Below are 15,356 nucleotides of genomic sequence, written 5' to 3'. Positions count from 1 at the left end.
TTTATCGGATGTAGTCTTATTTAAGCCCTGGGTGCTAGGAGTGAGTAGGCTGTGTCCCTGCCAAGTTGGCAGCTAGCCAGCCCCAGTCATTTGTATACAGCAAGGCTTGCGAGTCAGCTGTGATTCTGGGTGTTGGAATTAAGGCGCAACGTATTTTCAGGTTGTGAAGTGCATTGGGTGGCGGAGGTGAAGAGATGCCTCTTAATATATACCTTCCCTGAAGTTGTATCCTTTTTATTAAGCTAGAATGCCCTGTCAGTATGTGCGGATATTTTTCTTTCTCTGGCGCCTGTACACGAAACCCCCAGCTGGCGAATTGGGCTATTTCTGCTAAAATCTTTGGGACCAAGGAACACATTTTCTATGTGGCTATTGTTGATTCTTTCGCTGAGTTGCCAGTCAAGGGCTTGCATTGTATTCCTAGTAAATCATCAGTTGTATAGTGTGCCAGCTCTGGAATGTAGTGTAGAACATGCAAAATGTTAGCCCTGTTTAGAGTATCCGGGCTACCTCTGGAAATATATATTCTCTGGATTAAATACGATAATGTTGTTATCTGAGTCACATGTTGTATATTTTCTAGTCTGAGCATGGGCTACGTTTGTGGCCAGTTGTAGACTATTTGTGGTGATTGGGCTGATGTGACCACTTGGGGAGACATTCCCCCCTGAAGTGTTGTGAAATTGTAGGTGGTGTCCTCACCTGTGTGCTAAATGGCACTGACTGAGCAGGTAGCCCGGAAAGTATTGCAGATGCATGGACCACCCTATTTGCTGAAGCAGTTGGGACTGTGGGGACGCTGTTGCGAGGGGGAGCATGGGCTGGCCACTCTGCGTCTGTGCCTGCCATAGGGCCCAATCTTTTACTTTGCTGATGCATTGAAATGAGTGCTTCCTGGATGATCCGAGGGACATTAGAGGTCCCTGTGTTCTGGAAAATGGGAAAGAGCTTCTGCAATGTAGTTGCAACAACTTGAGGTGAAGGGTCTGAGACCGCCTTGAGAGCAGTGTGGCCATGTTCAGGTGCAACTAGGAGCATTCTGAGATCCTTTGCGAGGTGGCGATTAAATGTTTTGTTATTCTTCGCTTGTTTCTTCAAGTGCTTTTTTGCTTTTCTAGAGAGAGGTTTATCAAAGGCTGTGGCATTCATTGTGGACCCTGTGGGGTAATGTTCCCCAAGTACAACTTAGCTGGGGATGGTAGAATGTTTTTGTCTTTGGTTACATTTCCCCAATGAGGCTAGCTGCGAAGAAGTGGGGGAAGTATCAATGTTGTTGCGGATAACGCATACATGAGTTAGAATGGGTGACCCCTCCTGTGTATCTGGGCCAAATTCCCGCATTCCACCTGTAGTGCCTGCAAATCTGGTGTAAATGTTTGCTGCAATTGCAGCTTAATAACTAGGGATGCAAAAACTTCTGAGAGTGTACTAAGCTTCTCTATGATGGCAGGGCATGAACAATTCTTGTTTTGAAGACCGCCTATTGCATTTAATTTGCCCTCTAGTTTGTTGATTTTTGCTGCCATCACGGCTATGACAGTGACTATGGCCTGCACAGTGTCCATCTGGAGTTCTAGTTTTCCTATCTGCCATGTAAGAGCGTTGATTGCAGCAGCCAGTGTTGTATTTATTAAGTCTAAGAGGGCAGCCAGATTCAGTCTAATATTTGGCTCTGCAGGTTGTATACGTTATATTTGGCTGTCCCTCTATGCTATTGGTGTCTGTACCTGACAGAGGCAGATTGTGATTTTAAATGGATAACTGCAGTAAGGGGGAAGTTTGTGTAGCAAACATATTGCCATGTTCTGAAGGATGTTCTTTAATGTCCGCTTCAGTGGTGTTGGTGACCGGTGGCGAATTGAGCACTAATGATATCTCAATAAACTCTTGTGGATCAAAACACGTCTCCATGTCTGGGAGATGCTGACTCCCGTGTTGTAGTAGATTTGTTCCTGGGCTGATTCAGGATGATGTACTGCTGTGATAGAGCGCTTATAGCACTCTAAATTGTATGGGTGCACTATACACATGTTTTAAACACACTCCCCTGTATTTTTATCATTTGCAGTGTTTCATGATTATTAAGATGCATTTATTTGAGTTATGTTAGCATCAAAATGTACTGTGCACATTTAAGTAGGCCTTTGTATGTATTAAATAAACTTATAATTCCTGTATGTGTAATGTGCAGGATGAACTTATACTCGTGTAACGTAATTCGTATTTAGTTTAAGTTGACTGAATTGTAGGCCCAAACTGTAGGTTGTTTTGAGTTTCGTTTCTCCTTGGTTGCTCAAGAACTATAATTAAATTAATCCTTTTGTGCTCGAAGACAGTATGTTCTCATCCTACTGCAGGTGCAGGAATTCAACCTCGTTATTCATAGATTTAAGGAGATACCCAGAATGTCTTTGAAGAAGTCTGAAAGGTGAAATGGAAGGACGCCTTTCGTGTCTGGCCTATCTGGGAACCAAGGCCACTGGAAGAAGATTCAAATTAATTAAAGCTTCTGTGGAAACTTGCTGAAAGATGGTGTAAATGGAAAAGTTTACCATGTGACGTATTGTGAGTTGAAAATTGTCTTTTTGCATGATGTGCAGGGACAGATTCGAGAGACTTCTGCTTTTTCGGTGGAGAAGGGGCATCTTGGAGCGAGCTCCCTAGCTTTAAGCTATCAGACCCATTTGATGGGAGTACTTCGTAGGAAGTCAAGACGTGCTGACACCTTTGGGATATGATATTGGGAAATAGGTTGGACTTTCATGTAGAGCAGAGTAGGGAAAGATACGTTTGGTTTTCTTTTTCAATTAAAAGAGAATTCGGCTTCTATCCTTTGTTGCATTTTGATTTTGGAGTTCATCATATTATGCCTTTTATGCTGAATGAATTATTTACGTAGATTCGGCTCTGGATTGATTTTTTTTGTATCTATATACTTTGATATTGAGGTGTGATTATATTCAATTATTCTTGAAATTATAATACATCTACAAAATTAGAATTTGGAGTCTGTGGTCCTTTAAAGCATGACCAAATAGAAATTATAATCTTGAATTGTTTTACCCCCCCCCCCCCACACACACTTTTTAGCAGTCAATAAAAGACCATCTGCCTTGAAATTAGTAGGGATGGTAAGGAGCAAAATTAGCGTCACCAGCTGAGTCTCCCAGTTCATCGGGTGTAAGTGAAATTGGGTGTTGATCTTCCAAGTTTCCCTCGATGTGTGTCCTGTTTGCAATGGGCACTGGTATAAAGTACCTGCAAATTGAACCAGAGTGTGGAGTTGGAGACCAAACAGAGTCTAGCTCGTTTGAAAGTTGAATGCCATTAGCTAGTCCTCTTGCAGCTGGGCAGTTAGAGGGGCTTTCTTTTGTCCCGATCCTCCTCCTTATCATTTTTTACCCCTACCTCAAACTGTATAGACTATGCACACTGGATATTACGTTGTTTAGTAGCTTAAATGGTAGCTTGAAGTGAAGTTTCCAGCTGAGCTGGGAGCACCTGATTTTTCAAAAGATTTTTTTCACTTTTTTTTTAACCTTTGATCTCTTCAGTGAATCAGATATACTGTCCAATAAACATAGAATACACAGACTGTGGTTATACAACGTGTGTAGGTCGTGACTGGTGACTAAGTGTTACAAGTAACAATACATAAATACATAAAATGGAAAACTTTTTTTCAGATTATCCAATACATAGCACAATAGTCACAATGGGGTTTAAATTGTTCCTTTTGTTCAGTTGTACTTTGTGCGAACTGGTATATGACATATAACGTCGACATGTCGACCCTAAGTGATGTGCAATGTATTTAAGGGTCTGCGTCTTGGCGATTGCTCGAGAGCACAGAAAGATGCTTCTGACTTCTTCGCTTCAATTTTCTTGACTGCGTCAAGAAAATCGAAGCAAAGAAATACGTTGCACCTGCTGGTGCAGATGTTTCATCATTGAATATGAAGAAACAGTGAGTACCCCAGGCGCGTGTCGGCTGACATGCACCACCCACATTAGAAGAGCAGACGAATTATACACCTACTAATAAGGCTGTCCAACCACCTGCAAGTCCTGATGAAGACCCGCCTTGGATGTGCGTAAATCAGCACATCACTTAGGGTCGACGTTATATGTCATGTACCAGTTCCCACAAAGTACAACTGAACAAAAGGAACAATTTAAACCCCCTTGTGACTATTGTGCTATGTATTGAATAATCCTAAAAAAAGTTTTCTATTTGATGTATTTATGTAATGTTACTTGTAACACTTAGTCACCAGTCACGACCTACACACGTTGTATAACCACAGTCTGTGTATTCTATGTTTATTGGACAGTATATCTGAGTCACTGAAGAGATCAAAGGTTGATAAAAAAGTGAAAAAAATCTTTTGAAAAATTGAATAACTAAAGACTTGTTTATTCCTTTAAATCTGTGGTCAGTGTATAATTATTGTGAATATCCCCCTTGGGACATTAAGAATACATCCATGTATTAAATACTCTGATGAATTGAATAGATCTTTTCCGACAGAAACATTGTTTTTTCGTTTAATTACCCACCCAGGTTCTGAGGTTTACAGGGTTACCCCATTACAGTTATTGGTCCACACCTAGCTGGGCTGCCTCTGTGGAGCTGGGTCTCTACCCGGGGCTCAGCCAGTGCTGCAGAGCCTAAAAGGGCTGCAACCTCACCATAATCACTCCCTTCTTGTCGCTATTTCCCAAGTCCGGGTCCTTGACCCTGCTGCAACCAACTGGTGGCTACCTGGCCGGCTGTCGGCTGTGGTGGCACATCTTGGTTTCAGAGGGGTAGAGAGGAAATCCGGGGGAGAACAGAGCAAGGGCAAGCTAGCTGTGGGTGCAAGAGTTGCCCTGGCCGCCGACTGCCGATCGTCACTGCTCATACCCTCACAAGCAGTTCGACCAGGGGGTGTTGAGAGTGCCGGTAGAGGCCTGCCTCTCTACTCCTGCCAGCGATAGTGAGCCACCCATGACTGGCTCACTGAATCATGGCACCCGCTGCAGGCACTACCCCTGCAGCATTGCAAACATGAGCAGCAGCCTGAACACTGCTCCGCTCACTGACAGATCTGCTCAGTCCCATCATTTTATTATGAATTGTATTCACTGTGATTCTGCTGCGGAAGAAAGTAGGGTTAATGGCGTAAACCATTTAAACATGAGGCATGGTGCTACACAAGTTTCAAAACAGGTACATTTGTAATTCTTTTAATTCTGTAAGACTTACCAACTTGCTGCTATTCGTGTGTTTCTAGCTGAGCAAGGAGGGATGGCTACAGCACTCCGGTGCTGTGGGGAGAGCCTGGAGACTGGGGAGCGGATTTACGAGTTCTGGCACATCTCTGCAACTCAGCAGGGATGTGCCAGAACAGATGCAACATGCAAATTCCTTCCTGTGCCACCACAAATGCGTCGCATTTACAATGCGGCGCCCCATTGGGGCAAGGATAGGGCGATGCTTGTCGCATCCTGTGGCGTGAGGGTGGCGCATTGCTGGAGTTGTGTCGTAAGCGTGACGCAGGTCCAGCAATGCTCAGGGGCGCCCTACGCCTAACATGCTGCGTCACTCCTTACACCTGCTTCAAGCAGGTGCAGGGTTATGACGCAGCATGGATGTAAAAGTGACTCCGTGAAATCTTTTTTTGTCCTAATTTTTGCGATCTTTTTTGTACAATTACAGGGTCACCTCTCACTAGACGCCCTTGGAGATGAGGTAAGAACCTTGGCTTGATATCAACCATTGCCGAATTTTGCATGCGTTACGTACCTCTGATTCCAGCCCTGTTAGTACTCATTAAGCAACGTGATCGCGTTGGTAAAATCATTGGACACCCCTTCCCTATAGTATCCCATAACTCCCAGTGCTTTGTGCACTTGGATCTCCCTCAGATCTTATCCAAATTGCAGAATTTTTCTACTGAGCGGATCCAGTCCTCAACCTTCGGAGGAGAGGGAAGAATCCAATTTATACAAATCTCGCGTCTGGCAATCAGGATAAGTGTAAACAAAAGATGTTTCTGTTTTTTTGTTAAAATAGTGATAAATATCCCAAATGGCAAAAATAAAATTAAATGCTCTTACCTTAATTGTCGTGTTTAAGCTACCATCAATGATCTTACCAACTTCACTCCAGAATATATCTAGGTGATGACATGAGTGAAACATGTGGATATCATTTGCTTCCCTCTCGCCACATTTTGGACATTTCCTGGTCACCTGGGCATTCATTTTGGAAAAATTTTGGGGGGTCCAATACGATCTGTGCAAAGTAAACAAATGATTTTTCCTAAGAGGTGTAGAAATAATAATGTGCCATAAAAAAGTGCAGGATACTTGCCAAGTTTGCTGCAAGTCTTGAGCCGGGTAAATCTTCTCCCACTTAAGATCTGGAGTTTTGTTTCCACTTTCCTTCTTCTCCACCAAGTGCCAATACCACTTAAAAACTTCTTTCTTCCCAAAGCCTTTATGCAGCTCACCCTCTAGGTTCTCAACATAGTTTGGCCGCGTCGCTTGATCTTTAGACCAGCCAGCCAACTGGTAGAACTTGAACCCAGATATTTCGTTCTTCGTCCTTTCCGTTAACTCGTCCCAAGGTTTTAATTTCCCATCATCCCGTAACTCTCCCCACTTGGTAATCCCCGCCCTTTTCAAAGATTGTGCTAGTGAGTCTTTCAGGCAATCTGGGGTTCCTGGAGAGTTCCATATCGGTGCTTGCGGACTGTAATATGGGTATCGCCATAGCTTCCTTATGTTGGACCATAGTTTAAAGGCTGATCTTGTCACCTTTAATCTAATTTTTTTAAAGAACTTTTGATGACGAACTTGTAGAGGCAGTGGTCATGTTTAGTTACTGCTTGCCAGTAAGGAGGATATGACTCATATTCCTGAAAGAGATGCCTTATGTTCTTAAAGTGGAAGGCTTTATAATATTATATAAGATCCGGGCTAGCTATCCCACCTTGGTTTTTTTCTGAGTCAACCTCTTCCAAGCTATCCTAACACCCTTAGACGCCCAAATTAAAGAATTTATCTCACCCTGTATTTTCTTTAAACTCCATGAATCAAACTTCAGAGGTATTGTATTAAAAACAAAAATTTTGGTAGGATAGCCATTTTTATTACATTAGCTCTCCCCATAAAAGTAAGAGATAAGTAACTCCAAGACTTCAATAGTTTCCTCATCTCCTTAGCTTTTAGATCCAAGTTTACCTGGGCGATATCATCAGTATTCTCTAAGACTTGGATCCCCAAGTATTTGATTTTCCTTTTGGACTAAATTTGTGGAGCAGACATGTTCCAATGTATTACCTCGGTTTTATCATGATTTATTTGATAACCAGAAATTTCCCCAAAACCTATTAATATACTGCTTATGTTATTAAATTACTGATTTAGATTATTAGAGTAAATCATCAAATCATCAGCATATAATGCAACTTTCAGGTCCCAGTTATTGAAGCTAAAGGGGATAATTTTTTCAGACATCCTAATCATGTTGGCAAGTGGCTCTATATATAAGTTAAACAGGTGGGGGGGGGGGGGAGAGTGGGCAACCCTGTCTCGTGCCTCTTTTAATTTGAAAGCTGTTTGGGGTACTGCCATTAATGAGTATTTTCCCTGTTGGAGCCGAGTATATATTAGCTATTACACATGAGAAGTTTTGACCTAAGTTATTGTGTAAGATCACTTTTTGTAAATACGACCAGTTAACGCGGTCAAATGCCTTGGCTTCATCAAATGTAAATATTGCTAAGGGTACCTTTTCTTGATTTGCAATGTCTATGGCTTCAATGAGTTGGTGCATGAGGTCATTCATCTGTCTCCCTTTAATGAAACCCTTCTGATCCTTTTGAATTATTTTATCAGATAAAGAGCCCAATCTTTTTGCTTAAACCTTAGTAAACATTTTGCCGTCTGCGTTAAGAAGCGAGATTGGCCTATAAGATCCACCGAAAAGGGGATCTTTACCAGGTTTTAGAATCAGGCTAACCATCGCCTCATTCCAGGATTCTGGGATTGGGAGCCCCTCCAGGAAGATAGCGTTAAAAAGCTCAGTTAATCTAAACGCCAGAGAGTACTTCAAGGATACATAGAGTTCATTAGGTATAGCGTCGGGCCAGCTGCTTTATTTCTTTTAAGATGATTAATAGCGTCCAGCACCTCATTTACAGTGATATCTACGTTTAGGCTTTTACAGGTATCTTCGTCTAGCTTCGAGGCACATGCTTTGTTTAAGTATGTATCTACTGCTGTAGGTGAAGGTGCTAGATCCTCTTTGTACAGAGACTGAAAAAAGTACTCAAAGGCTTCTTCAATACCTGCCTTATCCTCTGTTATTTGTCCCCCATTTCCCTTATGAATAGCTGTGATCTTGTTTCTTTTTTAATCCGTCTTAAGCTTCCAAGCTAGCAATTTACCACTATTTTCTCCAAATTCGTAATTTGCCAAAGTGCTAGCTTGCCATTTTCTCCTTATCTTTTCCTCTAGGTCTGAGGAAAGCTCCTGTTACAGTTTCATTATTTCATCAATTAAGCTATTATGTTCTGCCTCAGAAGTTATGACTTCGAGCCTGGCTTGTCTCTCTAATAAATCAGCCTCTATTCGTGAAGTTTTAAGTTTCTTCGCTTTGTTTTTACTTATCGCTATGCCCACTAGCGTACCTCTAATAATAACTTTAAATGCGTCCCAAACTATCACTTTGGACACCTCCCCACCCCCATTTTCCTTGAAGTAATTTACTGTTGAGGATCTTAGATCGTCAATGACTTGTTGGTCTAGCTAAAGTGTTCGATCAAGCGTCCACCTTTTCTCGCCCTGCCCTAGCTCAAGCTTAATAACTAGTTGAACTGGGGAGTAATCGGATAGGTGTGCTGGCAAGTGGTGAACTTTCTTGACTTTATTACTTCGTGACTTATCGACCAGGAAAAATCTATTCTAGAGGCATGGCCATATTTATAATTTCTAAAAATGAATTTATTTATTAGATCCCCCTTTAGTTTCCAGATATCAAATAGGCCAAAATCATCTTTGAGCCTATTCAGGCACTCTCGCATCTTAGGTAAATTTAAAGCTCTGCCTGGGGTGTGTCTGTCTTTTTTAGGATCTAATAGGATATTAAAATCTCCTCCTAGTATAATTGGTGTGGATTGTGATAGTAGCTGTATGTATAATGTTTGGAGAGGCGCTGGATCGTCTATGTTGGGGCCGTAATACCCAACCACTGAGAGAGCGACATCTCTAATTTTTATGTTTTCTATTGCCCACTTTCCCTTAGAGTCTACTGTTTGTCCTACTAACGTAATAAACTGTGATTTTCCAATAATGACAGACACCCCTGATATTACATGCTTGATTTGTACAAACAGTTTCTCCAATCCACTTCTCACATTTTATAGCTTCGAGCCATTCATCTCGAAGAAGGTGGGTTTCTTGCATTATAATGATGTCCCAATTCTGTAATTTAAGATACCCAAAGATTTTTTGGCACCTCCCCCTTGTCCTTAGCCCATTCACCTTCCAAGTCACTATGTTCAAGTCACCCATCGGATCTGTATTTCTTTCTGTTGTTTAATGCTCCTACCTTGTTTGCTATACGATTTACAAATTGGACAAATATTTTTTTTGACTCCGTGAAATCTTGTAGATTTCACCGCATCACTTTTACAAGGCGTTTCTGCGATGGAACTCCACCCTGCGCCGGAACGCCCACATGAAACCTCACGCTGGCAAGAATGTCATTCCTCAGGTTGTGAAGTTCAGCCCTAACTCATCATCCTTGTGGTTTCCAATCCAGTGGCTGGGCTCACATAACTGGAAACTGAGTGGGCTTCCTAAAGATCTTGTGATTGGAAGAGGATGCAATCTAGATTCTGCTCTCTACTGTTACCTCATAGCTGAGAAGCTTGAGGTGCACCCTTACAGCTGCCATGGCTACGTTTTGGGAGAGCATGGAGATTCCAGTGTGCCTGTTTGGAGTGGAGTTATTTTTGCTGGTGTTCAACTTCAGTTCCTCAATCCAGACTTCAGTATGAAGCAAATTCGCATTCGCAAAGGCCGAAATTCGCAGAATTTCGGCCTTTGCGAATGCGAATTAGCAAAATGATATGTATGAAGTAAAAGCTAGTGCAAAATAAGGAATCACAAAATTTGCGATTCCTTATTTTGCAATTGCATTTAAGGAATCGCAAATTTTGCGATTCCTTAAATGCAATGTATGAAGCCAAAAAAATTTGCAAAATGCCTTTAAGGAATCGCAAATTACCACCAACTTCTAGTTGGTGGTAAGTTGCGATTTCCTTGAAAAATGCACATTTCAGTATTTTTCAAAGTGCCATGAGACGCACATACATGCCCTTAGGGCATGTATGTGCGCCACCTGTGCACCCATGCATATTTCAGGGGTGCAACAGGGTGTCCTTTGGACACCCCTGCACCCTTGAAATTTTTCTCAATTTGCGATTTTCAAATTGCGAATCGCAAAATTGAGAATACCTTCCCAGTCATTCCTATGGGCCTCCTGGCGCATAGAAATGAATGGGAAAGTATTCCTTAATTGCGATTCGCAATTTGCTAATTGCAATTAAGGAATACTAAGAATTCGCTAAAAAAAAGCAACTTTATACATACATACCAATTTGCGATTCTGAAATAGCGATTTCTTAAAAATCGCTATTTCCAAATCGCAAATCAGTACCTTCATACATATGGCCCAAAGACCCTGAAAACTCGAAGGAAGTTCATAAGCAAATGGCTGCCAGTGCTTACATTAACGGGGCTTTGATTTTAGTGTTGCTAATGTGACAGAAACCGTTGTAAATAATCTAAGCAGAGTTTATCCGGTGTCCACTATCAGGGCCGGACTGGGAACAAAAACCAGCCCGGCAAAGTCCTTGGCCGGCCCCCATGGGGGTGCGACCGAGGACTTTGCCGGGGCCGGTTTTCGTCCGATTTTGTTACAGGGCCGAATATGCAGCTATGCTGCATAAACGGCCCTGTAACAAAAATGGCCCCCAGGGGCCCAAAACCGGCCCCTACCCTTGCGGCGCACTGGGGGATTGCCCGGTGCCCACAACAGTCAGTCCGGGCCTGTCCACTATGATAAAGGGCATGTATGGCATAGAAGATTAAGTGTTCTTCACCCTTTCTCGTGTTCTCAATGCCAACGGGCTCACCAATGTCATCAACCTCCCGCTCAAGAACAATGAGAAGGCTCAATTGAATTAAAGTCCAGACACACTATGGTGTATCCAAAGAGATCTGACAGACCTGTAAATGCTGTATCACAGCTTGATGTGGGCATACAGGGGCACATCATGTTAGGACAAACACTTTATCTTTGTAACAGTAAATGTGCTCAGCTAAATAAACCTTTAAAGGTGCTTGGCTGGAAAAAAGAGGTGTTTGTGCTTTTTGCCAGATGAGTTGGCGTTTTTGAAAAGTTTATAATTTTTCTAAAGGCTATCTTTTGTTTTCTTCATGAATTCTGTAGCCCACCAAAGTGATGAAATTGTCGGGACCTGACTGTCTTCTTTCTCTGAAAGGTGAAAAGTGGTATTAAAAATATTTATGCATCCCGTACCAACAGCTAAAGACATCTCATGCTTTGGCCCATTTTATATGGAAGGTTGTTTGACAGTGTCACACTTTGAATTTTGCCAATTGGTCGATCTGATGGAAAATGGCTGGAAAACTCTCTCTCTCTCTCTCTCTTTCTCTCTCTCTCTCTCTCTCTCTCTCTCTCTCTCTCTCTCTCCCTCTCTCCCTCTCTCCCTCTCTCACCTCTCCAGCACCTACAATAATAATAAACTGTCCATGCTGACACAAGCAGACACACAGTCTTCTGATTATTTTCTGCACTCAAATTCCTGGCGAAGGCTCACCAGTTAGTTTATGTTGCGACGTTATCTCTTCTGTTTGCTGACATCACAGAAAAATTGTAATGTTTCTTCAAATCCCATCACTGATACAAATAGCCTCCGTACAGTCAGTCGGGCTTACTGACCCTTAGCTCTTCCTCTATGCTTATCTTTGCCTGTTTTTTTATTCCAAATATTTCCAATACCGGTTCGTATAGCACGGGACATCATGTGTTCAACACGCACAGAGGAGTAATATTTGGATTCACCCATCACAACTTGCCTTGTTTTTCCTACTCTGACCCAGCATCCTTCATTCACATCTAGACCATTGTTACATCCCTTACCACCATCACTCTCTTTGCTCTCTTTCACTTTTTTCTGCTTCCCTGGTCCCAGTGGTAATTCCTCATTCTTAGTCCTCTAGACCGTGCTCCCAGCTGCTTCTCTGGTCCTGTCAGTAATTCCTCATTCTAAGTCCTCTAGGTAGTGCTGCTAGCTGCTTGTCTGTTCTCATATGTAATTCCTCATTCTAAGTCTTCTACACAGTGCTGCAGCTACTTTTTTGGTTCTGTCAGTAATTCCTCCATTCTAGGGCCTCTAGGCTGTGCAGCAGTTGCGTCTCTGTTGCCAGTGGTAATACTTAATTCTAAGTCCTCTAGGCAGTGCTGCTAGCTGCTTCTCTGGTCTGTCGGTAATTCCTCATTCTAAGTCCTCTAGGCAGCGCTGCTAGCTTCTACTCTGGTTGCGTCTATAATTTCTCATTCTTAGTCCTCTAGGCAGTGCTGCTAGCTGCTTCTTTGCTCTCATTAGTAATATCTCATTCTAACTTCTTTAGGCAATGCTGCAGCTGCATCTTTGGTCCTGTCAGTAATTCCTCATTCTAAATCCTCTGAACAGTGCTGGTAGCTGATTCCCTGTTCCCGTCGGTAATTCCTCATGCTAAGTCCTCTAAATAGTGCTGCTAACTACTTCTCTGTTCTCATCGGTAATTCTCATTCTAAGTCCTCTAGATAGTGCCACAGCTGCTTCTCTGTTCCCAGTGGTAATTCCTCATTCTAAGACCTATAGAGAGTACTGCTAGCTGCTTCTTTGCTCTCATCTGTAATATCTCATTCTAACATCTTTAGGCAATGCTGCAGCTGCATCTTTGCTCCTGTCAGTAATTCCTCATTCTAAATCCTCTGGACAGTGCTGCTAGCTGATTCTCGGTCATTTCTCATTCTAAGTCCTCTAAATAGTGCTGCTACCTACTTCTCTGTTCTCATCGGTAATTCCTCATTTTAAGTCCTCTAGATAGTGCTGCAGCTGCTTCTCTGGTCTCAGTGGTAATTCCTCATTCTAAATCCTCTAGGCAGTGCTACAGCTGTGTCTCTGTTCATACATCAACCACACTCCAAACCAAAACACGTAGGTAAAAAACATTGCCATTTACAATGCCAATAGCTTTAACTTTAAAAAATGCAAGACCTATTGCATTGCAAATGCTTGTTACATTTTTATGATAGTCGTTTGCATTACCAATGATTAGCTTGTGTGGTTCTTGCCTTACTCCAAGGCTTGGGTGGAATAGATTTGAGATGGTTTTTATCATTAATAGCACTGGAGAAGATGTGTGAGTGAGTAACTTTTCTGAAAAGGAACTGGCTTACTCTTGTGGTTGTGTTTACTATCTGCATGTGCTTTCCTAAAGCTGCCCTTCACTTTCCCTTACGGTCACCCTTTTAATGGTGGATTTACAACATTGTCTTACTACTTCTTCTTATCCATCCCACATTTACTCTTAAAACAGAGACCTGCACACGACAGATAAGACGTACATAGCAGGAGTTCTCCGTCCGGAGATTAGTGAATAGCATTTGTGAGTACGTAAAGTAATGAAGAACTTCTATACATACTCAAAACCGCTTTTGTGAATAGGGCCCACAGTCATTGTTTTAACGAGCAGAACTCATATTTTAAGTTATATGTCATAGAGATGTGTACAAATATCATTAAACAACATAAAATCAAGGGCATAACTAAAAACATCCAAGACATGAAGCGGTGTAACGAAAAAAAAAACGTGAGATCAACAAGATTATCACAAATTAGACTAAATCACCAAACTGTCTGCCAAATGAGCATTTTGAGGACGTGAAGCTGGTGGGTGCTTTAGTGATTATTTTTTCTAAATTACACGGCTTCAAGCCTTGTTGTGTGTTGCTTGTATTGAGATTTGTACAGCATGCATTCTGCATTAGTATGGTCTTAGTATCATCTTGCAGCATTGTCTCCTGTTGGGTACTTTCCTACCTTTCTGTTTAAGATTCTATACATTTTTGTAATCTAATTTCGGTGTTTGTGTGTGATATTGGGATGTGCACCCAACAACTAGAAATATTTGCGAGGTAATGGATAGTGTGGTTTATTTTAAGGATACACAGTAAATATACATTTATTTTGGACACAAATATCATGACTGTTACTTCACCAACTCTCAGAAGCTTTTTTTCGTTCACACGCCCACGCTAATTACAGTTCTCCAAACCAAGGTGAAGCAATACCAGCCACTCCCCTGTCTCTTTAATTATGGACTTAATTATTAGTCTACACTTCTATTTAGTTTGTAATTTAATATGCCCAGCTAGCAATTGATACATTCTGAGGTAGATGTATCCACTGTCAACAAACCAGAGTCAGTTCTCATGTTTCCTGGCAAAATGTAGCATTTATTTTTTAGAATAGAGGACTTTTTCCATGGTTTCACATCAGTCACTAACTCCTACTACATACGTGATTCCTGTCTTGCTGCTGAAAAATCCAGTATTATGATAATGGTTGTTTGCACTTCTTCAGACACCCTTTTTGTTTTGGGAAAACTTGTCTGAAACCGTTCTCGCACTTTGACACTTATCGGGCATATAGCTGTTCCCCAGGGTGTGGTATTTACTAGGTAAGGGAAACACCTCTGATTAAGACTTTGGTTGGAGAAAATAAGAAATTATGCGGAAAAAGAGGTGGCAACAATCCATTTTCCAAATGTATATGGGTTTTGTGTATTTTATCACCTGATGAATTTCAGGAAGTTTTTCCTGCCCAAATTTATCAGGGTAAGATTGTGGGGCGCGTTTTTTTACAACAAAACTCGTTAATCTGCTCCATGCACAAACTCCTGTTTCTGAGGAAATGGAATTGTCTTCTTCCCTCGTGATAGAAGCCTATCAGTACACATAGATGTGCCTTAACAACAATATTAATTGGGGAAATTGGGGCCCATATAGCTAAGTCTGCTAAAGAACCTGCTGCTTTAGGACTAGTCTCTTCCATTTTAATGTGTTGCTCACTTGAATTATATGGGGTCACATGTTGACCTCTGGAACGAAAGAAGCATACATAACTAAATCAGTGTAGGCTGCTACCTGAGGCATTATACACCAAACTGCAGCCTTTGAAATTTAGCTAGAACCCATTTTTGAAGCACTTGCATGGTGTTCCCAA

At 41.8% G+C, this 15,356-nt stretch overlaps 1 pseudogene; it reads left to right on the top strand.

Moving 5' to 3' along the window:
• Positions 1-9,730: 9,730 nt before the first annotated feature.
• On the top strand, positions 9,731-11,292 carry LOC144762282 (L-lactate dehydrogenase B chain-like; annotated as a pseudogene).
• The last annotated feature ends 4,064 nt before the right edge of the window (positions 11,293-15,356 follow it).

The sequence above is a fragment of the Lissotriton helveticus genome, chromosome 6 (assembly GCF_964261635.1).
Source record: "Lissotriton helveticus chromosome 6, aLisHel1.1, whole genome shotgun sequence".
Taxonomy (NCBI): Eukaryota; Metazoa; Chordata; class Amphibia; order Caudata; family Salamandridae; genus Lissotriton; species Lissotriton helveticus.
The sequence above is the reverse complement of the archived record's forward strand: the minus strand, read 5'-3'. Positions and strand labels throughout refer to the sequence as shown.